Source organism: Chiloscyllium plagiosum, chromosome 19 (assembly GCF_004010195.1).
Source record: "Chiloscyllium plagiosum isolate BGI_BamShark_2017 chromosome 19, ASM401019v2, whole genome shotgun sequence".
In the NCBI taxonomy this organism is placed as follows: Eukaryota; Metazoa; Chordata; class Chondrichthyes; order Orectolobiformes; family Hemiscylliidae; genus Chiloscyllium; species Chiloscyllium plagiosum.
Window position 1 is genome coordinate 32,795,659 of NC_057728.1, and position 25,589 is coordinate 32,821,247.

General features: G+C 37.7%; 2 protein-coding genes across 4 annotated transcripts in view; one reads left to right on the top strand and one right to left on the bottom strand.

The window, feature by feature from the left end:
* The window catches only part of immp2l (inner mitochondrial membrane peptidase subunit 2), a 537,230-nt gene that overhangs the window by 265,004 nt on the left and 246,637 nt on the right, over positions 1-25,589 (bottom strand). The gene's annotated exons all lie outside the window — the stretch shown is intronic.
* The window catches only part of lrrn3a (leucine rich repeat neuronal 3a), a 48,227-nt gene that overhangs the window by 5,118 nt on the left and 17,520 nt on the right, over positions 1-25,589 (top strand). The window contains exon 2 of one of the 2 annotated variants that reach the window (XM_043709511.1): positions 5,320-5,440. The exons of the other annotated variant lie outside the window; for it this stretch is intronic. The gene's annotated coding sequence lies outside the window, so the exon portion shown is untranslated. The remainder of the gene's footprint in view (positions 1-5,319; positions 5,441-25,589) is intronic. 2 annotated transcript variants of the gene reach the window in all.

Consider the following 25,589-nt stretch of genomic DNA (forward strand, 5'->3'; position numbering starts at 1 on the left):
TGGGGCTGAGGGCATTAGCAAAGACGCTGTTGAAGAAACCATGACTTAGTACATATGAGGGTGAGACCAGTCAAGAGGTAAGCAGTCAATAATAGATTTTGAAATACCGTCAAACAAGACACTGAGGTTGTCCACATTCAACCTTTTTTTTAATGGAGTGGCAATGCTGGTTTTAAAAGTTTAAAATACAAAACATCCATTGAATGATTGATGTAAGTGCTGGCGGTACATGTCACTCTCTGACATAACTTGCAACCATCACTTGTAATAAATGCAACCCTCAGAATATTGGCTGAGGGCAGAAGAAATAATGAGAGGCTACACTGTGTTCTTATTTCCCACTTTTTATATGAATGGACAAAGGAAATATGCAATAAGAAAGTATATTATCATATAGGAATTCGGGAACAACAATATACTGCTGTAAAGCCAAAGAGGAACACATAACAGGAAGAAAATCTGGGACTAAAATCTATAATTGGGAGATAGGATTGATAGCAGCTGTAACTTTAACCACTGCTATGAGAGAGAGAGAATATGCAAAAGCATTCCTGTAAATATTCCTGGGAGAAGCATCAACAAATTGTAATTATAAAACACATTTTAATGCAATTGAAAATGTCCTTATACAGCAGTGTTAGCAGATACCATTCTCAACAGATGACTTAAGATCCATTGGCCCCAAATCTTTCCATCACTGAAGGTTTTTTTTTGAGTAGTTGTGCCTACTTCATGGAAACAGCTAAACACTAAAGTATTGAGATTTGATGATCTTTTTTCACTGTTTACCAAATTTCACTGGAGTAAGTGCTTTGTGGACAAGTAACATTTATTTGCAGTACTTGAGGGGAAAGGGTCCCATTAATATAGTCACATACGCTATAGTGTTATCTTGATGTTTATAGATCAAAACTTTTGACAATGAGAAAGACAACATTGATCTTCAATACCATGCCATTTGCTATTGATGGCCTTGCTCCATTAGGATTACAATCATCAGTATGATCATGATTTTTGTAACAGTCTTCCTATGCAATTATAATTTATAAATTAACAGTACCTATACACTTTACAGTCTCTTGCTGAGTAAAAATGTTGAGTGAAGAAAGCACTTGCACAATTTATTTCTATAAACACACTGATTCCACTTCTATAAAGTACCAGTGTACTGTTGTTCTATAGGGAAATGAATAGTGATTGTTAAAAATCTTAATTTATCCCTATGGAGACTGTTATTCAAAAATTTACAACGTGACTATTTGGTAAATACTTTCAGTTGTATGTCTGTCTACCTTTTCTAATTAGGAGAAAGTGAGGACTGCAGATGCTGGAGATCAGAGCTGAAAATGTGTTGCTGGAAAAACGCAGCAGGTCAGGCAGCATCCAAGGAGCAGGAGAATCGACGTTTCGGGCATGAGCCCTTCTTCATTCCTGAAGAGCTCATGCCCGAAACATTGATTCTCCTGCTCCTTGGATGCTGCCTGACCTGCTGCACTTTTCCAGCCACACATTTTCAGCTACCTTTTCGAATTAACCATGCATATAACTGCGTTTTAACAACCCGTACATTCCGAAGTCTCAATATTGATTTCTGGTAGGTCCACAATGACCCAAACCCATAAGGCCTGTACTTGGTACATATATAAATCTTTGATTTTTCTAAAAATGTTACAAAATGGCAACATTCGGGCAATTGATCTTAAATAATCTGACATTCACTAGAAAACCTTCGCTGTATCATTACATGATGAAGCCCATGATCTCTTTAGAGAGTTCTTTGGGTTGCGTTAGAAATACAACTTGTGTACATGCACATATTTGATTGTGCAGGATGCAGTAAGAATTCATAGTTATCAAGGATAAGAGCTCCAGTATTTCAAACAAAAAATTTTAGAGAAGTGCTAGACAAGAAGCCCAATTTAGCCTTTAATTAATCAAAATATAATTTGGGAAATCTTTCATATTTACAAATCCATTGTCTTAATTATGACCACTGCAGCACATAAAACCAATCAAGAGATAAGGTGATGTTGTGAGTTTAGCTGCATAAAATAATCAGTTGCAGCATCTTATCAATAGTAAAGATAATTAGTACCATTGAACCAGTGAAGATGATATTTAAACTGAAATGTGAAACTCAATGGCTTTACGGTCAGTTACCTCAAATTCTCTTATTTTAAGGAATATGTATAACTTTCTTTGGCAAAATAAACCAAAACCAGTTTTTATTAATTCGTTGTAGAAATCCCAACTGATGATTTCTGAATTGTTTGATGTGTGCCTTAGAGTCAATGAAGCCATATTAATGTAAATAATGATATAATTAGCTTTTTAAATAAAAATAATTACTATAATGTAAGTCACCTATGCTCACCATTATCATCAGTGTGCTTAACTGTAATGGGTTTGTCCCTAATCTGATTTTTATTTGAAGAATAAACTCTAGTGAGGTTATGTCTTCATGCCGTTCAGTTACATGAAATATTTGCTCTCATCCTTGTTGTGGTCAGATGGATCTTTATTATTTAATCAGGTCATACAGGTTTTCATCAGTTTCTTGCTAAAACAATATGAAAATATATAATGGTAGCTTAGCTTAATGCATTCATGGTTCTGAGCAAATGCAGAATTGGTATGGCAACCCAGGGGGCCTGAAAAAGAACAGATTTCTCACTACCATGAATAAGACAGTAGAAACAAATTATGACAATTAATAAAATGGCACACAGATAACAAAATCTATAACTTTACAAAATATTTCTTTTTAACAGGTCCTTGGAAACATTTTTTTTATGAAGCTCTATTATAAAGTGACTTTATTTAATATTTCCTGTGCAACTAAATTGAACCAATGAATCTCAACATAGTAAATGCCTAATTTTCACCTTTTGCCAAGTTTTTTAGTGAGACAATGTGAAAGTTGTATGTTTCTTTGTAATGAGGGAAAGATTTTTTGACAAAATATCCCATGTCACTTTATCGCTCTTCTAATTGTTTGGCTGATGTAGGTATTTTGGCGGAAGCTGGTAAAGGCATTGGAATACTCTTCTCGATTATGGTCAATGTAATTCAATTTTCAAGTGATGTGTTCACGGTTGATACTGGGGTTTGAAGGAGTACGTTCTGTCATAACTGTCCTTATTCACTTTTAAGTATGACCCTGTTTCCTCTGCTGGCCAGTATGCTTTTTTTTAATAAAATGAGGAACAAAGTCTGCAAAATTCCAGCTTCATTATTCCGTCAGTAAAAACACATTTTTTTTAGATTAGATTCCCTACAGTGTGAACATAGGCCATTTGGCCCAATAAGCACATACCGACCCTCCGAAGAGTAACCCTCTCAGACCCATTTCCCTACATTTACCCATGACTAATGGACATAAAATTGTGGGCAATTTAGCACAGCCAATTCACCTGATCTGCACATCTTTGGATTGTGGGAGGAAACTGGAGCACCCGGAAGAAACCCACGCAGACATGAGGAGAACGCAAACTCCACACAGAAAGGGCCCGAGGTGGAAATTGAACCCGGGGGGTCCTTGGCGCTTTGAGGCAGCAGTGCTAACCACTGAGCCACCGTGCTGCCCATTCAGCAACCGTGCCGCCCATTTATTGCTGGTAATCACTGATTAATCTATATAAAAGAAGGTCTTGTATGTCAGTTTTATGATCCCTTGATTATTTTTTTTACTGGACAAGTCAGATTGCAGATTGAACTCTGATTTGATAGATTTTTTAAAAAGTAATCTTTCACTGAAACCCAAGCACAATGCTGCAGATTTACTTGTAACAATAAACAGAAGCTTGTACACAAAAGAAAAGATAAAATAGAATAAAACAAGCTGTTAATATATAACACAATTTGAAACATTTCAAAATATCTTAGTAAAGAAACAATCCCATCTATTACACGACCATCTTATTACATTGCTCAAAAAAGAAAGACACTTTGCTTGCCCATCACATTTATAAGTCTAACCTGTTTTTTTCCCATTTCAGTTTTGAGAGTTTAGTAGCCACCTCTTTGATTAGTTACACAACTTAGCTTAGGCTTTCCTAATATTTGAATAACTCCTCTGGGCTATAACCAAACACTTCTGGTCTGGAACTTTCAAATTAAATCCTGACACTGAGGAAACATTTTTTGAAGGTTCTAAACTATTTGTTTCCTTCAGGAGAACCTTTCTCATACACAGAACTTTCACTGAGATCCATGTGAAATGAAATACTTTCCAAGCTACGGGTTTTCTCCTATACAAAAAAGCCTGATATGTCTAAACTGAAAACAACCTAATGTTTCTCAATGTTTACACTGTTCACTTGTAAAACTGTTCCAACACAAACAAATTATAACCCCAGGGACCCCCTCTGTCATATGGCTTAAAGAAGTCCTAGCTCCAAAAGTACAGGTAGGTTAACATTCTACTTCCTCATACACACAGAGCAAAACCTACAGCCCACTAGTTCAAAGTCCAAATTCTAAAATAAAGGATACTTTAGTGCATGCAGGAGAAATGACCCATCCAGAATCTAAGGCAAGTAGGTTTTGTAAAATGTATCGATTTGCTGAAATAGAAGTAGATAGCCTTTTAGTCTGACAAATAATCTGCTATACTTTATATTGAGCTGTTATCATCATAAATATACATCTCATGAGCATCAGTACTGTCTGACTAACGTGGATTCCACACCAAAAAATTCACTAACTACGATTCAAATAATTTTAGAAAATCAATGTAGAATTGTCACAAAAAAAAACTGGACAGAAACTGATAATGAAACGTTCATGATAACTAACATGTGGTTTGGTGGTGCATTGTGAAGCTAGACTAATGTACTGTGCTAGCAAACAGTGAAGTGTATACTACTTCTCTGGTTTACAATGTGGTGACATTTTGTGAATTCCTGATCTCAACCAGCTGGACTGGGAAAGACACTTTCCCAGAGAAAGGGAAAGAGAGAAAGAATTATTAGCTAAGTCAATTTGTTTCATTCTCAAACATTCCCTGGTGATCATCATTAAAAGTGACATTGAAAGACTTTAAGGACTGCCTCATGCCATGAGGGGTGGAAAACACTTTCGCTAGATATTTTTTTTCAATCACTTTTAATATACTTGATTCGAGTACTTTTTGGATTACATAAGGCCTGCGTCAGTGAACACAGCTGCCATTTTGGATTTAGCAAGACATTTAATCTAATCTTTGCTTTCTATAGTTTGGTTCACCAAAATTTTGTATAATTGTTTGAATTACTGCATGTAGAGAAAACACTGTAATGTATGTTTTCTTAATTATTTGCTGATGTCTGTTTCATGTAGGAGGAGAACCACCATATTGATTCTAGAGATCATGGTTTACAACTTTAGCAAAAACCTGAAGCACCAGGCCTTGTATGAAAAGGCTGAAACAACACCTATTTACACACAACAGAATAAGCAGGTTGAATATAAGATATTCTGTTGAACTCTTGCCTTGATAGAGAAAAATGTTCACAATTTAAATATCTGATTATAGTCTTTATACTGAGAAAGTTCAATAGCTCCTGTGTCTAATTTGCTCAGCCTTTTAGATACCACTTTTATCACCTAAGAAAAGAAAACTCCAGCTTGAAAGTCTTATGCTGTACTGGTATTGACTGCACCAAACACTCAAAACTGTTCTAAAGTATTACCATTGACTACTGCTTGTAATATCATGAACATTCTTCTGGCTATGCACTGCCATCTAAGCTTGCGCAGCAGTGCAAAAAGCTCCTTGTAAACATTAAACATGTAAGAGAGGGAAATAAGGATTAATGAGTTGTAATACCAAATCAACATTTTACACCCAAAAGTACACTGATCACTAAATCCAATGATTGCAATATATAGTATTGAGCAAAGTAACAGGCAGTCATTCTAAACAAAAAGCATATGGTTCAACTTTCATTTGACAGCTTTACTAATCTCAGAAAGACTAAGCAACAGCAGTCATGCAAAATTGTTTGACCAACAAAATAAGGAAGTACCATGCTTGCAAATATCGTGTTTGATTACAGGACACTCACTAGATATAATTACGAGTGATTAATTATATTGTTATCTAAAATTATCTGAAATCATCAAACAGTGTGACCTACTTGAATGCACATATATTGAAATGAATGTAATATCTACTTTTTACTTGTTATAGTATGGCAATATTAAAGCTTAAAGCACATTTGATAATGTCATTAATCACTTCTGTGGAACAGGATATAGACAGACATAGTGTCAAGTTAATAATTCAGTGTTTGCTGTTCAATAAATTGCAAGTAATCAGTTGCAAGACCTACCATATACACTCGAGTAATAATCGATCTCATGTAAAAGTCGACCCCCTATTTTTGGCCAAATAACCTGGAATTTTGCATATATCTTCTGTAAAAGTCGACCCTAGTTCTTCACAGATAACAGATCAACATTTATGAAACAGTGTGCCAGCTGTCACGTTCCACTCCAGCTTTCCAGTCTGCCGGTTGTTCCACTCCACTCCTGGTTTCCAGCCCACTGGCTGGTGTGTTCCTCTCCAGGTTCACTTAGATCAATTGGGCTTCTGATCATGATGCGGTCAGAATTTTGACGGGCATGAATTTCAGCCCCTCAAAGGTAGTGTCCACATAATCGTCGATCCTATAAATTTAACTTTAAAAAGTCAAAAAATTCAACTGTTACTCAGATATATATGGTACCTTAGATTATATGTCCAATATTTCATTTTTCTCATTCGCTTTTTCTCCAGTTCGTTGCAACAGGAAGAGTATATCTATGGATAACTTTACTCTATCTATACCACAATATGGTCCAAGGTTGCAGTTCCTCATTTGTACCAAAATTAAAATCTGAAAACCAGCATGTGAAATTTCAAAAATCCTCTGATACACATGTAATCTTTGCTCCCCACTGATTTCTTTCTTCAAACTAGATAGCATGAATCCAGAAAATGCTTTCAACCTATGACAGAAAATCCAATACTAGAGAAATCATCGAAAACTAGAAGTGAATATTCTGGAGGCAATGAATGTGCTAGATGTAGTATTAGGAAAAGAAATTAATCTGAAGAACAAAGGCTATGACACTTAAAGATAAATAATGTGTTGTTTTTTTGATCCTTCACTTGTCAGTCTTAGTTCTCATAGTGGTGCACATATTCAAAAAAGGAGAATCTGTCTGCTTGCAGCCCAAGGCAGATAGAATCAAAGATCTGCCAAATTGCATCTCTCTGGAGACAGATTCAAATAATAATGCTTGGCACAAGGATAATATTCCATGTAACTACTTTGGAGATTTAATCTAAATGTACATGTTTGAAACTTGCCAACTTAGGGATAACTATATATTTAAAACACCGTCTAATCTTCTCAGCAGATGTCATCAATGTCCTTCGTAATTTTATAAACCTCGACCTTCTACACTCCAGTGCAAAAGAGTTCTCGCCTATCCAGCCTATCTTTGTATCTCAAATCTTCCATTCCCGGCAACATTCTGGGAAATCTTTTCTGAACCATCTCCAATTTAATAATATCCTTCCTATAGTAGGGCGATCACCACTGTACACAGTATTCCAGAAGAGGCCTTACCAACGTCCTGTACAACCTCAATATGATATCTCACCTCCTATTCACAAAGGCCTGAACAATGAAGGCAAGCATGCTAAATGCCTTATTAAGCTCCCTGTCTACATGTGACACAATTTCAAAGAGTTATGTACCTGAAGCCGTAGGTCTATCTGTTCTACAACATGACCCAGGGACCAATCATTGATTGTGTAAGTCCTGCCTTTGTTTGTTTTACCAAAATGCAATACCACACATTTATCCAAATTAAACTCCATCTGCCACTCCTCAGCCCATTGACCCAATTGACCCAATCTGAGAAAACCTTCTTCATTGTCCACTGTACCACTAATTGTGACGTCATCTGCAAACATACTAACCATGTCCCCTAAATTCAGATTCAAATCAATTATATAAATCTTAAACAAAAGTTCTGGGATGTAGGCTTCACTGGCTGGATAGCATTTAATACCCATCCCAAATTACCCTTGAGAAGGTCCATCAGGTCTGTTCATGTTTCTCAACCTTATTCTCCCACTTTCTCCCCATAACGCTTGATCCCCTTACTGATCAAGAACCCATCTATATCTGTCTTAAATGCACTCAATGACTTGAACTCTACAGCCCTCGGTGACAATGAATACCACAGATTAACCATCCACTGGCTCAGTGGTTAGCACTGTTGCCTCACAGCGCCAGTGACCGAGGTTCAATTCCAGCCTCAGGTGTTTGTCTGTGTGGAGTTTGCACATTCTCCCTGTGGTCTGCATGGGTTTGCTCCAGGTGCTCCAGTTTCCTTCCACAGTCTTCATCCCTGGGATCATTCTTGTAAATCTCCTCTGGACTCCCTTCAATGCCAGGACATCCTTCATTAACTAGGGGGCCCAAACTGCTTACAATAATCCAAATCATGTCTGACCAGAGCCTTATACAGCCTCAGCAGTACATCTCTGCTCTTGTACTCTAGCCCTCTTGAAATGAATGCTAAAACTGCATTTGCCTACCCAACTGGCAACTGAACTTGCATATTAAGAGAATCCTGAATTGGGACTCCTAATTCTTTTTATGCCTATGATTTCTTTCCCCATTAGAAAATAGTTTATGCCTTTTTTTCACAAAAGTGCATAACCACACACTTTCCCACCTTGTATTCCATCTGCAACTTCTTTGCTCACCCTCCTAGCCTGTCCAAGTCCTTCTGCAGCCGCCAGCTTCCTCAACACGACCTGTCCCTCCATCTATCTGTGTCATCTGCAAACTTAGCAACAATGCCCTCAGTCACCTTTGTCCAGATTTTTAAGGTATGTAAATAGTTATGGTCCCAATACAGACCCTGTGGAACTTCATTAGTCACCAGCTGCCATCCTGAAAAAGACCCTTTGATGAAACCGTCATGACTCAGTCCTGTTTTATCATGCATTTCCAAGTACTTGCAATCTCAACCTTAACAATGGATTCTAAAATTTTACCAATGACCAGGATCAAGCTAACTGGTCTATCACATAAGCAGCACTGTTACCTCACAGCACCAGGAACCAGGGTTTGATTTCAGCCTTGGGTGACAGTGGAGATTTCCTGCGTGTTTCCACCAGGTGCTCTGGGTTCCTCTGACAGTCCACAGATATGCAAAGGATATGAGTGAGTCATATGGGTTTTCCTGACAATGGCTTAATGGTCATCAGAAGATTCTTAATTCCAGATTTATTTTAATTGAATTTAAATTGGACCATCTGCTGTGGCAGGATTTGAATGTGGGTCCCCAGAACATTAGTTTGAGTTTCTGAATTAATAGTCTAATGATAATACTTCTAGGCCATTGCCTCTCCATTGTACTCTCAAGTAAAATTAACTGTACCATTTGAGCTAAGTAAAACTTACACACTATCTTAGAGTTTCAATTGCAGATCTCAAATTTATATTGTATGCATGACAGCATCCATCTACTTGGAGCTTAGCTGTCTGCATGACATTCTCAATAAAAATTAATGATGTGTTTCATGTTGGGACTTGCAGGGTTCTCATTACATTTCTTTGTCCATCTAGTAATATACAAGATTAACAGAGTATAAGTCAACATAGGCTTGCAGAGTCCGTTCCACTTAAGGATACTTTCTGATCAGATGTTGTTACACACCTATGGACTAAGTGGGTCTTGAATTCAGGTCTACCTCCCAGATAAACAGTACCCTGGCTAATTCTACACCTCTGAATCTCCTTTCAAAAATGCATTTCTACGCAGTTTTGAAAGATGTACCAATCTTTGTGCCTAGTGAATGGAAACTTAAAAGATTATTATCATGAGTCAGAAATATTCATTTTGATAGCCTCTGATAATTGAGTGAAAACTATCTCAAGTTTTGTTTCTGATACAGTGAGTTACAAATTCTGCTAATTACAGTCTTTGAGACTAGTCGTATAACTGTGCAACCAGTTTCAATGTTGTTTGATAGAGTTGAGAATGTGAATTCCTGGTACAGTCTCTGAGTTCAAGACTGAATATTGATGTGAATGTAGATTAATGACCGAGGGAAATGATTTGGTAGAAAACCAACAGTTCATCAGAATTTTGTTGCCTAGTGGGAGTGCTGTAAAGAACATTCTGGTAAAAAACTTTTCCACAAAAACAACAAAATGTGTTAGCAATCCTTCATATATCAGTTTTCCAAACCAATAATTGCCTTACATTCTTTTGAAAGAAACCTTTTATGAGAGGATGAATCATCTGTGAAAATCTAAGGACGGTTAAAGAAAGACATGCAGTTATATTCACTTCCAACATATTCAATCTCTGCCTTTGTCCCACTGCAGGAAGAAATGTCCCACTGCCCCTTGTACTGATGTCTTCCCAACACTCTGACACAGATGCCTGTAAATTCCAGTTGGACATGACCTGCAGAACTGAATCAGAGAAATTATGCTTATTTGGAGAGCTGGTGCAAATGTAGTAGGCTGAATGGTTTCCATCTCCGTCATAACAGCAGTAATTCTGATCGTTGCTAACCTCTGAACTGAGATCAAACGATGCTCTTAACTGAAGCTGGTGACCCTGGACTAAGCATTGTCCCTTTTGACTTGACTAAGGGTTACTTCGTTTAGACTTTCAGACATAGCTACCTGATGGAAGCACATGCCGTGCGCTTGCTGCATAATCAGATGGCATGTTCTGTAGCTCTGACTTCAATGTAGTATGGTGCCATATGGCAACGTGACCATTCTCTTTACTGTTCAGTGCTGGCAACCATGCGAAGCTGGGTTTCTGTCTGTTGTAAAAGGCAAAGCAGTGATACTCATTCCAAGTAGCTGTGAAGAGAGTAAATATGATGAAAGCAGGCTGTGCCGTCTGAGATGCACACTTTACAGATGCCTGAGATGGGTATGTCGCCCTACACAAAGAGCAACCTGACCGCATCATTACAATCTAAGGCATCTACAAGCTCCAAAATTCAGTGTTGAAGTGAAGTGCTTTTTATTCATTTATGGGATGTGGGCATTACTAGTTGGCCAGAATTTATTATTCATTCCTCGTTGCCCAGAGGGCTGTTAAAAGTCATTGCTGTGGTTCAGGAGTCACATGTAGGCTACACTGGGTAAAGGTGGCAGACTTCCTTCCTTAAAAGATATTAATGAACCTGGAGATTTAAGTGCATTGTACGTTATCAGTCCAAGATTGACCATGATGATGTGGTAAGGCCGTTTATTTGCCAAAGCTGACTTCAGTGGATAAAGAATGGAGGCAGTTGCTGCCCATAGAGCATGCTATAAGTTGTTGAGGATGATGGTCAACATGAAGATCTGAAAAAGCCATCAGCAAGCTGCACGTATCTGCCCAAACTGTCAAGATCCTCACCATACCAAGGATAATCACAAACAGCATATAAATAGGGAGAGATTAGATAATAATGAGCTGCATAGAATCATTGCCATTTAAAGGCAGATTCTCTTATAGCCTTTGAAACCTTAAGGGAAAAATTGGACTTCATTTTCTCAACACTGAGAATCTGCTTGTTATCATTCTCATCATATTTTCCACCATCTTCCAGGCACTGTGAAATTTTCACTAGGTATGTTGTACCACACAGGAATGTGAAAGCTCAAGAAAGGGCTGGGAGATTCACGTAGCTAGGATCTCTGGAAAGAAAACCTCGTCGTAGAAGACAACTCTGAATTTAAAATTGCTTAAATTGAAGAAGCAAAAAAACAAAGAAAACCTCCGAGAGCTAAGAATCACTTTGGAATGATCTGGGAGAATTGAATGTCGAGTGTGGTGCTGAAGAAGCACATCAGGTCAGGCAGCATTCGAGGAGCAGGAGAGTCGACAAAAGCCCTTCATCAGGAATGAGGCTGTGAGCCGAGGGGTTGGTGAGATCAGTAAATGCTGCTTGAAGACACTGTTTCCATCAGGTTGCAGATGATTGTGAGTGAATTGACAAGGCAGGAATGCACTGCTTTTTGTTCGAACAGCATATCTATACAATTTTATATAACAACAGACAATGCTCAAAATAGTCAGCAGGTAAAGTAACATATTTGGACAAAGAAATATGCTAAAGGTTTCACTTATTATCTTGCAAGAAAACAGAAGGTAAGGTTAAAAGGAGAACCTGTCACCTCCTTTTCATTGCTTAATGGTCCACCAATATTTACAACTAGATGTGGCAGTGTTTTGACATAATTTGTCATTTGTGTGATTGCATTGCTTGGTCTATATGATACTGCCTTCATTTTTTAGCAGTCTGTGGTATAGTATCAACAGGTTGATAATTTATCTTTATGTATGCCTAGCATGACCTCCACAATGAATCTGGGTTGGTCATTTACCTGTGAAGAATGAGTCAGGCACTGAGGTCCCAGTCTGGATGCAACCTCCATCTGGCCTTGTGGAGATTATTATTCACTCAATTCGGAAACTAGCTGTTACTAATATCCTTCCCAATCCAGGAGCAGGAACTCTGAACATAAGTAGACCATGCAGTCTCAATGAAGATTAAACTGTCACTCAGATTTAAAATATAATAAAAATGACAAAAGAACCCACTGGCTCCTACTTGACACTCCTGTAGTGTTATGTCATAACACAGTCCTCCACTAACTAATCCAACAAACTATGTTTATTAGTTTCCTACACTAAACCACATTGTGCTGTCTGGTTGAATCTATAGATCAAAAATTATCAATCATTTGGAAAGATTAGGAGTTTTTCCAAGTTTTAGCTCGAATCATTTCTGCGAATACGCTAACCTGTTTATCGAGTTTAGTAGTCAATCCTGCAGATGCAAATATTCTGCAAAAATAAAGGTCTTCTAAAAGTCTTCGCATTATTGATAAACTAATAATACTCAACAAATCTTTTTTGCATCCTTTAATCATTAGCACCATACAATGATCGTTATCTTGCAATAGCCACAGTTGTTTGGATATACTCGCAAGAAATCACAATCAGTATCAGTTAACTAGTTGCCTGTATTTACACTGTCTTAGTTAATATTCTACTGATTCAGCAAGAGAAAGATTAAGCAGTAAGCTTGGTTCCTGAAATGGAAAAATTGTCTGCAAACTATAGCACAGTTAGAAGGGGCAAAGCAGTAAATGAGGTCAAGTACAGAAATGTGAATAGGGTATCATCGTGCATGCAGTGACATTGCAAATGAAGATCCATACATGGGGGACTGATTTTTACTGAATTGGAGCAGGGCGCCAGCTAAGATGTTAGCACCAAATTTTAAGCAAGACCCCTCCACAGCCATAATGGCAGGTGCTGATCCGATTCCTGCTCCTCAGTGGGAGTATGTCTTGCCCTGGTGAACTGTCAATAGACTTGGTTAATTAACAGTCCTAGCTATCCAAGAAACTCCAGAAGAAATTAATGGGTGTGGCTGGGACTTTAAGTATTGCAGACTGCATTGAAATAGGATAGATTCCAGGTGCATGCAAGTCATGGGCATCTTTAGGTGTTCTGGAATCAGGGAGGCTCAGGATAGTTTTTGGGGAGGGGGGAATGGCGACAGGAAACATGGATGCTGCGTTTTGGGGGCTAGGCAGGAAATATCAAAGCCAGGGCAACTCTTTTTTTTTTGGGAGGGGGGAGTTGTATGAACCTAATGCACAGTCTGCAGACGACCCCCCCTCCCCCCCACCCTCATTTGGCCCATTTAACCAGCTGTGTTAAAAAGAAAAGCCTACGACATTCCTTGCCCAAATGCATATTGTGGTCTGCACCGCATAACATTTAACTCTGTTTCTCTCTCTGTTGATGCAGCCTAATTTGCCGAGGTTTTCCAACTGTTTCATTTCAGATTTCCAGCATCAGCAGTATTCTGCTTTTTGAGTAATTTCAATCATAGACTTGTTAACAAGCTTGATTGTCCATTTGTTGTAAAAGAAGTCAGTGACACCAAAATCAATAGCCATCTACTGTTTAATTGGGACTGGGTTGGGAATCTGTGGGCAGGTGATGGGCTAGTCACATTACAGATCTATTTGTCCCATCCCCTCTCCACTTCTGCCAAAAATGCATCAGGCATACAGCAATAAAATCTAGCCCATATTCTTCACACAGGCGCAATTTTGATTTCCGATGTCTTATGCTAATATTCTGTAATAATCTTCCAGAAGTGTATTTTTTTTTACATCAGTCTGTTTTCGTTCTCACTCCTGGGGGATGGGAATTGCCAAAAAAAAAAGCTTGGGTAAAATTTAAGTATACGATACCACTACAGACAGTGAACCTCACAGTGATTTCACAAACATCAGGAAGTGTGAAAATTTAATGCTGTGCTATACTGTGCTGTGCTGTGTTAAAGTTTAGTATTGAAAATGATAATCTTCTCTGTTGTGAATGCTTGGCTGAGTTTCAAAAGCTTGGCTCAACAGGTGTACATAGTATTATTGATACTTCCATAAGCCTTTAAAATGGTATATGTCCCAAATGAAGACTTAGCTCAGAGCATTTATCTGTATGACTGATAACTGTAATAAAAAGAAGCAGATCCAAGATGCTAATTGTCTAACTTGTATGTGAATATCTCACATCCATCATGTAGGAATGTTTTGGATTTCCTTCTGATTGTGAAAAATCAGGAAAAGAGCAGACAATTAAACATATCAAATATAGAACCAAAAACAGAAATTGCTGTAAAAGCTCAGCAGGTCTGGCAGCATTTGTGGAGAGAAATCAGAGTTAACGTTTCAGGTTGAGTGACACTTCCTCAGAAAGCAGGAAGGCTCACTAGACCCAAAACGTTAACTCTTATTTCTCTCCACAGATGCTGCTAGGCCTGCTGAGCTTTTCCAACAACTTGTTTTTCTTTCTGATTTACAGCATCTGCAATTTTTTCCCATTTTTATGCCAAGAGTAATTTATTTTACTGTTATGATAAAGAAATAACAGGCAATAAAGGCTAGGAAAAGTGTCAAATTTTTAAAATGCCTTAATATTTAATTCAAGAAATATAGCCCATAAATGAAAGGAAGCATAATATTTTCATTATTTTCATGTCGATGCACAGGAATAAGCTGGATCTATTGAAATCTGAGCAAATCTGATTTTAACTATGATGCTGCATGTACACTTTACTATGGATCAAAATAATATGAGCAGCGTCTCCATATCTATTATTAACTTGGACCTTTTTCAGGAATATTGAAGGCATGTATTGACAAAGGCCACAGGTACTAATCTCAGTTCACCAAGTGGACCCCCAGGTCCTATTAAAGTACAAATAGATATAAAGGAGTATGAATTAGCTTTCATAATGGTAATTCTGTTTGCAAAAGCAACTGACTCAACTGAAATAAAAAAAAGCCCAAAGAACAGACCTGAACTAATAACAGTACTTTTAATAGTAGTGCAGTTACTGATCTGGCAACTTTCCACTAAAAAAAATTAAATTTCTGTTATGACTGCTTTACATGGGAATTAAGGACAAATCTTATACTTCTCACGATATCATGTTGCATAAAGCTTTTAAAAACAATTAATTATTTTTGAAATGGTGATTATTATCATGTTGGCAAATTTGCAAGACAGTAAGAGTCTATTGAACGTAATAATGACAATCTGCTTGAGTGACATCTGGGTGAAGGAAAGGAAATTGCTCAGGTCACAGAGAACTTCTTGCTTTCTTCAAATAGTACAACCAGAATAGGTGTACAGAGCCTTTCTTTGATATCTTACCTGAAAGACAGTCCAGTTGTGCAGTACCTCTATAATGCATTGAAGTGACAGTCCAAATCATTTGCCTCATTTCTAAAAGAGGGCTTGATCCCATGACCTTCTGACTTGAGAAACAAGATTGCAACTGCTGAGTTAATTTACCCATGTGACAAGTGCAGAGAAGAATTGTAATGTTTCAAATATAGGGTAGCCCTTCCCCCATCATTGTTACAGGAACCAATCTGGTATTACACTTTTCTAAATTATGCTGGTTTTGCTTGACATTACCACACCAGACATTTCTATACTGGGAACACAGAATTTTGAAATATGACATTTCCTACATAATTAAATGAACAATGCTTCATTAGTGGCAAGGACTTTGGATGTCCTAAAACAAGAAAGCCACCACAGTATATAAATGCAAGTCTTTTGGAAATGTTTCAGAGTTAACAAACAAAAACAAATATTTTGCTTTCCAATGGAAAACTCAATGTAATGGTGCAATAAATTAAGGAACACAAATTGAACTTGATTTGAGATTCAGTATTTTGCTATTGACTTGGTTATGTTGAGATAATATTTTTTGATTATTTAAGTTCCACTATGAATTGAAAATTACAAAGCAGACACCATAATTTTCCTTTAATCTTGCCTACTTCTAATAATATTCATTTATTTTTCTAGATGGGATAATGTCCTAACTCCCCCTGCAACATAAAATGCAGCAGGTTTGGCACATTTCTGCCCTTCGTTCTTGTCTGTTCTCTGGCTGATTTGACTTTTTAATTAGATGATACCTAATCAGTATTAAATGCAACTTTCTTATCATTTGTTTTGCTGATGTGGTAATAGAAGAGTCTGGGACTACAGCAAGAATGGCATGGATATAAATGCTAAAATTAAGAATCCACCTGAGGATTGAGGCTTGCATTGTGCTAGTCTTTTCAATAACTACTGTAAATAACATGGGCTGTATGCTGGTTGAGTTTAATCAAAAAAATCAAATATCTTCAGTATTAAACATTATCAAATGGTTGATTTTCTACTAGTTCTTCATGTTAGTTTTACCTTTCATTATGCTGGATATAAACCAAGATTGAGTGCTGTAAAACCAAACATAACCTGCACATTTCTGAAGTGTGCAAAATACTTAAATACCCTTGTTACTAATGCTGCTGAAATCATAAAACAGGATAGTTTCTTCAGCTGAGTTCCAGAAAAATATAATTATGAATCAATTGTGAAGCACAGCAGATTAACTATTATGAGCTGCAGGAAGTCATATTCATCATGTAACTAAAGCCCAATCCAACGTGGTACAGTTCTAACCATGTTAAATACACTTAATGCAAACCAACTGACCATATCCCCAGAGCACATTTATGCTGTAGAATACAAAGTTGAATTATGAAAGTGAAAGGAAGTTCTGTTTCTCTTTTGTGTTAACATCAATGACATTGGAAGGAAATATTAGAGCTATTAGATTTTCACAATGTGCAGTTTTTGCACATCAAGGTCCCACTTAGCTAATCAGCAGTTCAGTTCACACATCAGTCACTCTAAATTACAGTCTAATTTGACAATAAACCCATTACTGCACAAAACACATCCATTTTGATAATGCGTGAAGATCTTTAGATAGGAATTCCTGAAACCAGCCATTACTGGCTATAAAAGGACCATAATTCAACAGTACAAGCCAGTATTTCCATGTTACAAAATAAGATCATATTGCATTTGATAGAACATTTGATTGTCATTTAAAAAGGAGAACCTTAAATTATTGACTTCCTGTAACAGACCACTGGCCTGGTTTAATTTGCCTTATTTCACAATTGTGTAAAAATAATTTTGTTCAAAAGAATATTACAAATCAGCATTACCATGAGGTGGAAGTCAGTCGAACTGTTCATAATAATCTAACAGAATTGCTACTTTCATAAATCTTCACAACGGTATTATTCTCTTGAAGAGACCATAATAGAGTAATGAATGTCCCTGCCTCAGTATGTAATATTATGGATTCTATTGGAAGGAGAAGTACACTAATCAACTGTTGACAGTGACAAAAGAGAAGGCAATGAACAAAGTGTGCTCGTCTCATAACTTAAAATAAAAACAACGTACTGAATGCTGGAGATTTGAATTCTTCAGTTTCAAAGAAGAGTCCTATTGGACTCAAAACATCGACTCTGCCACAGATGCTATCAAACATACTTGAGTTTCGTCAGTACTGTTTTCATTTCTTATATATGCATTTGTTGTTTTTCAAGTCCTTTTTTTTCCACTTCAATAATTTAATAAAATGCTTTAAAAGAAACTAATAGTTTGGGAAGCCATAAGGTTAATTCTCAATAGGCGAGCTATGTATTCTTCCTCACCATAGGTCCCCAGATCTCCCAATCAGTGCAGCATTTCTTAGAGATACTGAAAACAACAAATGCTGGAGATCACAGTGGGTCAGACAGCATCCATAGAGAGAGAGAGAGAGAGCAAGCTAATGTTTCCAGTCTAGATGACTCTTCATCAGAGCTGAAGTGAAGTGTGGAGGGGGCAGCATTTATTCTATAGTTTGGAGAGTTCGGGGGAGTGCGTGTAGGATGCTGGGAGAGAAAGATGTTGATAGTTCAGATTAAGTGATTGGAATGTGAGAATGGCAGAACAATGGTGTGTTTCTTGCCAGACTTGAAAGGACTGACACGGAGATGGGTGGAGAGAAGAGAGGGCATGATAAGAAGCTAAAAGAAAGGGATGAAATGGTTCACAATTTGCTTTTAGTACATATTCCAGCATCTGTAGTAATTTGCTCCTACTTTTCTTGGAGATACTCTGGGAATTTGAATAGACAGGGTTGTTGACCCATCAGTGAGCTGTTCATTTGTCTGTTACAACTAAAAGCTACCTTTTGGAGTTTCATTGTGCATGATTTCCATTTTCTTTGACAGCATTTTTCACGAATTATCCTTGTCAGGAACAGATCAAATTGTAGGATAAAAATAATCGTGAAGAATTATTTAACAATATCACTCTTCTGAGGAATGCTATTGGTGATTTAAGGTTTTGTTTAAGCAGCAAAGTTTTATAAAACATGTAATGTAGTATGCTGTTCCAGAGCAATGGAATTATCTCCCGTTCTTTGTCATTTTATCTTAAACATAAATGTACTCAGGGTAACAACATACTTTTGGTTCATATTTTTGTTTATTTGTTCATGGCTAAGCCTGCATTATTGCTCATCATCCAAGATGGTAGTGAACTATCTTCTAGAACTGCTGTATTCTTTAGAGAACAGGGAAACCTATAGAGCTATGTGGAAGCTCTAGAATATTGACTCAGTGACAATGAAAAAATAATGACAAAATTCCAGGTCAGGATGATGTGTGGTGTTTCCATACACTTTCTTGGTGGTAAAGCTCATGGGATTGATTGGAGGAGCCTTACTGCAATGCATCTGGTAGCATCTGTGCATTGGTGGTGAAGAGAGTGAATGTTAAAGGTAGTGAGGGAGGTGCCAATCAAGTGGGCTATTTTATCTTGGATTCTCCCAAACGTCTTGAGTGCTGTTGGAACTGTAAGCAAGTGGAGAGTATTCTGTTGCACTCCTAACCTATGCTGTGTAGGTGGTTTACAAGGTTTATGGAAACAGAAGGTGAATTACTCATCTCAGAATTCCTGGTCTGTGACTGCTTTTATGGATGAAGTATTTATATGGCTCGTCCACTTCGGTTTCTGGTTGATAGTAACAGTGGGAGAGCAATGATAATGCTATTGATCATCAAGGGGTGATGGTTAGACTCTGTCTTCCTGGGGATTGTCATTGCCTGGTACTACTATAGTGTGAATGTTACCACTTCTCAGTCCAAGCCTGGATGTTGCAAAGATCTTCCTGGATTTGGTCACAGGCTGCCTCAGTATCTGATGAGTTGTAATAATTCTGAACGTTGAGCAATCACCAGTAAATATCCCCACTTCTAACCTTATGGCAAACAGTTGCAGTCTAGTTTTTTGATCCTGGGTTGGATTGTTCAAGTTGGAAAATCTCTCAGGCGTGCCACGACATCATGGCAGAAATTTCCCTAAATAACAGAACTTTGCTGTGTGCATGGGGTTGGTGTGGGATGCAGTCAGGCCACTGTCCCTCAACACAGGTTCAAGGTAGCCACAGAGATGACTGAGTATCAAGATCGGCTATTTAAAAGATTCATTTTGGTTGTCTGGAAATTTTGTCCCAGTTGTTTTGTTGAATATTAGGCCCTCAGACGTCCCCCCCCCCCCACCTCACTCTACCATACATGCCAACACCTGTCACCACACCCCCTAACTTCTAGCACCCCTCATACCCTCTAAGTCAAATTATTGACAAGCCACCTCCCCTACTCATCCTTACGCATTCCCTGCCAGCTCCTATCCACCACAAAGAGAACACAGGACAGGTATTAAAATGTCCCCATCAAACTACAGTCTACATGTTTCATTTTGAAAAAGAGCAGTCCAGATTTGCTAAGTGCAACGCATGGTCACATTTCTCAGCTAACTACAATTCAGAAAGCCAATATTGTATTAAATCATGCTTTCTTTTCCCTTTCTGTAGGTGAATTTACAAGGCTGTAGGAAGTTAGACTTAAAATGGGGCCACACAGTGGTTCAGAGGTTAGCACTGCTGCCTCACAGCACCAGGGACCCTGGTGTGATTCAACCCTGTGTCTGTGTGAGTTTGCATGTTTGCCCTGTGTCTCCATGGGTTTCCTCCAGGTGTTCCGGTTTCCTCCCACGGTCTAAAGATGTGCAGATTAGATGGATTGCCATCTAAATTGTTCAGTATCCAGGGATGCGCAGGCTAGGTGGGTAAGCCATGGTAAATGTGGGATTATGGGGTTAAGGTGGGGGTCTGGGTGGGATGCTCTTCAGAGGGTTGGTGTGGACTCAATGGGCCGAATGATCTCTTTCTGCACTGTTGGGATTCTATGAATGACTGCAAAGGCAGAAAGTGTAAAGCAGTTCTTTAATTCATTGTGCTTGAAGAAAGGCTATTATGGAGCAACAGCTGGGCTTTGAAAATGCTCACAGCCTGTAAAATGGTGCGATAAGCTGAGTTGCTCGCCTTATTGGCAGTAGGGCATGGTACTATGTAACTGCTGCATTTTTACTTTTTAATTACCATCTTTCTAACAATTGAAGTGGAAACAGAACAAGTGCCAAGGCTCACCACACTTTTTTTACTCCTCCTTCCTGCTTGTCTTGCTTTACTTCTCTGTTGCTCTGGTGATGAGCAACAATGCTTGGCTTATCCTAGCTGAGAACGCCTTTCTATCAGGAACAATGTCGCCTCTCCTTGTGAAGTGAAGCGTGGAATATACAGACTGACAGCATGTGAAACAAATCTAATTATGAGATTCCAATCATATTCTATCACCATGATACTGCAATTAATCTGTCCAGAGTTTCATTATTTATTACAAAGGGGCCTTTGCAAATTAAAGGTAAATTCTCTAGCTATAATGGAATATATTTTGTGAGAAACCACCGTTTTGTTTTTAAGTGTAGTGGGTAAGACAAGTCATTTAAGTTGCAAATTTATTGCAATAGTCATGCTAATTTTGTGCTGTAACTAGTGAGAAGCCAACATCACATGATGCAGTTCATAAAAAGACAGGAAGCTGAGTCTTTGACAAATATTTACACTTTGGAGTTCGCAATAATCCTTTTTATACCAGGATTTGTGAAAATTATCGTGGGATTTTAACTTTAGCAAAAATATTCTTACTGGATTATGTGCAGATATTTTATTATTCTATCACAGGATTTTTTTTATTTTTTTGAAAATTATGCATTTTTAATTCATTAATGGAATGTGGGTATCACAAGCCAAGTAGTATTCATTATGCACCTCCAATGGGCCTGGTGAGCTACATTCTTGAAGCACTGCAGTCCATATTGTGCAGTTTATGTAGGTCCTCAATATTCCAATTCTGTAGTACAAAGGAACCTTGATTATCCAAAGGGCACGGGCGGGGAATAATTTGTTCAGTTAATCGAATTCCGGATAATCGAATGCCGGATAACATAGTTTAGCCAAGTTTAAGGACTTTACGATCTTGCCGGATAATCCGATGTTCAGATAATCGAATGTCAGATTATCAAGGTTTCTCTGTGTATGGAAAACTAAGTAAGCAACTTATAATTTTATTTGGAATTGTTCACCTGTCTAACATTCCCTTCATTATATTGAGAAATGTTGTAATCCCCATGGCTTGACATAATTTGATCAGATTACCAGAGGAGACCTTAAACTGCTGACCATCTTTGTGGTATATTGTTAATTTTAAACTAAATGATTACATTTACATATTGTACCTGCTGAATGGTATTAGGTGATATTTTTCAACTGTAGATTTCAGATCGTCCAATTAGAATGTAATAGACCTTTCTCATGTATATTCTCATATTACATGAGGAAGAAGTCATCATTTTTAAATTATAAAACATAAAATGACATTTCTAATGATGTACCAGGAGGTAGACTGCTGATGTAAAAAGATAAGGTGATTCAAACAGTAATACATTGTGATTTAGCAAACTAAATCTTTATAATGTGAATAATAGTTTGTATCAGATCACAAAAAAACTTTCTCACTGGTTCTATTTCTTGTGGTTTCCTGCCAATGTAGAACTACTTCAAATATGGGGATAGCAGAGATCAAACATGGGGATAGCAGAGATCAACCATGGACTGCAATAACCAGTCTTGGCACAGTTCCTTAAAGCTGGGAACTTACAAATCTGATTATGTGGGGAAGGAGAGAAGGAAAGGTTACATTCTTTTACTCAGGTCCTTCACCAGCAGACTTACAGCATGCTATCAAAGTAGAAATATCAACAAACCAGGTTAAAAGCAAACAAGCTTGAGTGATGTGACATTATCTTTGAGAGCAAGTAATTAATTCATTTTATCTGCTATATTATATCTCATTTGTAGAAAAAAGCATGGCATCCTTAAATGCCTTGCGCATTTTAAAAGAACATACTTTTTATTCAAATTGTTAAGTTTAATCCCAGAAATCTCACTGCCACATTTCTTATTTAAACCACCCATGAATGGAGTCATTGGCAAGTGCCAGTTTTTCAGCAATATCACCGCTCATTTGAGTTTCACGAGGGCCACTCAGGTCCTCATCTCATTCCAGTCTTGGTCTAAATACAATCAAAATGCAAGATGAGCTCAGACTGACATCAAGGCAGCATTTGACCAAATATAGCATCAAGGAGCTTGAGTAAAACTGGCATCAATGTGCATTGATGGAAAACTCTCCACTGACTAGGACCATACCTACATTAAGGAAGATGTTTGTGATTGTAAGTTAAGCATCTAAGTCTTAGCACATCACTGCAGGTGTACCTCAGAATCATGTCACAGTTGTTCAGCTCCTTTATGAATGACTATCATGAGATTATAAGTGGGGATGTTTGTTGATGATTGTACAATGCTCAGCAGTTTTTGCAATTCCTCAGATAATGAAGTTATCTTTGGCCATATGCAGCAAGACCTGGATAACATTCAGGCTTTGGCTAGCAAGTAAGAAGTAACAATCATTATATACAATTGCCAGATGATGCCATCTCCAGCAAAAGAAATTCTAGCCATCACCCTATGATTTTCATTTGTATTACCTTTGCAGAATCCTTCACTGTCAACAACCTTGGGGTTATCATTGATCAGAACTTGAACTGCACCAGCCATGTAAATATACTGTGGCTCCAAAAGCAGTTTAGAGGCTAGGAATCTTGCAACATGTTACTCACCTCCTCTTTTTCCAAAATCCTATCTATCATCTATAAGGTACAAGTTGAGGATTTGACAGAATATCCACTTATCTGAATGGGTGCACTCCAACAACACTCAAGAAGTGACAAAACAGCCTATTTAACCATCACACCACCTTCAACATTCACCCTCCACCACCGACACACAGAACACTATGTACAATATTCAACATGTACTGCAGCAACTCAGCAGACTCCTTTAATAGTAGCTTCCAAACCTGCAACATCGATCAGTCAGAAAAGCAAAGGTAACAGGTGCAAGTTCCCCTCCAAGCCATATACCATCCTCATTTGGAACTATATCATTGTCCCTTCACTGTTGGGTCAAAATCCTTGAAAAACACCACAATAGAACTGTGGGTTTATCTACCCGCATGCCCCACCTATGGACTGCAATGGTTCAAGAAGCAGCCCACATCTCATGTTTTGTCATAAGTATCAATGGAACTTAAACATTGGCTAGCAGAAGCAATGCATTTTTGTGGGGTGCCAAATGTCAAACGTTGATTGCATCCTGTTCACCCATCATCTCAAGTGTCCATTTTTTGCTGTTGTGCTCAATTTTATATAATGTTCTTGCTTAGCACTGATGTAATATGAAAACAGGCTTGACTATCCATGAAGGATGTCAAGAGTGTGATGCCAGAAATACACAGCAGGTCAGGCAGCATCCTAGGAGCAGGAGGTTCGACATTTCGGGCAAGGGCTTATGCCTGACCAGCGGTGCTTTTCCAGCACCACACTCTCAACCTGATCTCCAGCATCTGCAGTCCTCATTTTTTCCTATCCATGAAGGATGGTATTTTATTTCTTTTTCTTTTCAATGTTAGTCAGAGTTGATGAGCCACAGTACATCACAAGAAATTGATTTTTTCAGTTTACTAGTCTTCGTGCCTTGCTATAATTTAGCATTCTGAAATAGGAAGTACTCCCTGCATGTCCAGAATGTTGCCATGGTTACACTATTAGCTGCTTACAGCTGTTATCATATATGCCAACGATCAAAGTCAGTATTTAATCTACGTGCAAGCTTGTCAGCATTTCACAAGGAAATTCTTTTCTAATCTGGGATTGGTGGTGTCAAATTGAACAGCAGGTCTAGTAGAAACTGTCAATACTGGTCAGGTCAGTTGTTTGTTTTAAATAGGTATCCGTTTCTGTTTAAATAGCAGTCAATTCATATACTTCAGATCGGTCAACATCTAAAACAGGATGACAAAATCGTTAATATTTTATTGTGACTCTTAATTGGGTGTTTATTCTAATGTTTGGTTTAACTGGTTTCAACTAAGCCTCATTCCTCCTGAAGTTACTTAAATTTAAAGAAAAGTATTTGTTTAAAATAATCAAATCAGATAACTTCCTATCTAGATCTAGCCTGCCATCAAATCCAGGATAAGAAACAATAGAGCAACAAACTAGTTTTATCTTTCGAACCTGCAGTGCACTGCATGTCTGTTAATTCAGTGGTTAGCTTCCAGTGAAAGTAAATGGATCCTGCAAACTATTTAGGGCAACACCTATAGCTGAAATTTAATACAAAAACAATAAGTTTGAAAATGAACCAAATGTATCAAGAACCAAAATTCTGTGGTGGAAATACACCCAGACTTTCTTAGAAACTAAATTTTAGAATTTCAACAATCTTATATCCAGTCTGTAACATATAAATGAACTCTACAGAGCCAGTGGACCTGCAATGCTTTTTCATCCTTGCAAAAGAGTCAAACACTACTACACCTTGTATCAGGATCTGTATTGTGGACTGTTTCACCTTATTTTAAAGCATTTGTTCAGCTTTGGCTCATTTTCTGGATTCAGATGTACATCCAGTAGTTCAAATACACGTCCCATCTTCCTTCAGAGCACAGATTATAGCTCAATTCACTGTACTGCTTTAACACCAGCAATAAGAATTTTATTTCTAAAGGACGATATGAAATTAGGCAAAAAAAATGTGTGATTCTAAGACGGTGCAGCTTGAACATTTGAAAGACACACTACCTTAAAATTTAAAACTGTTCCATTATCCAGATATC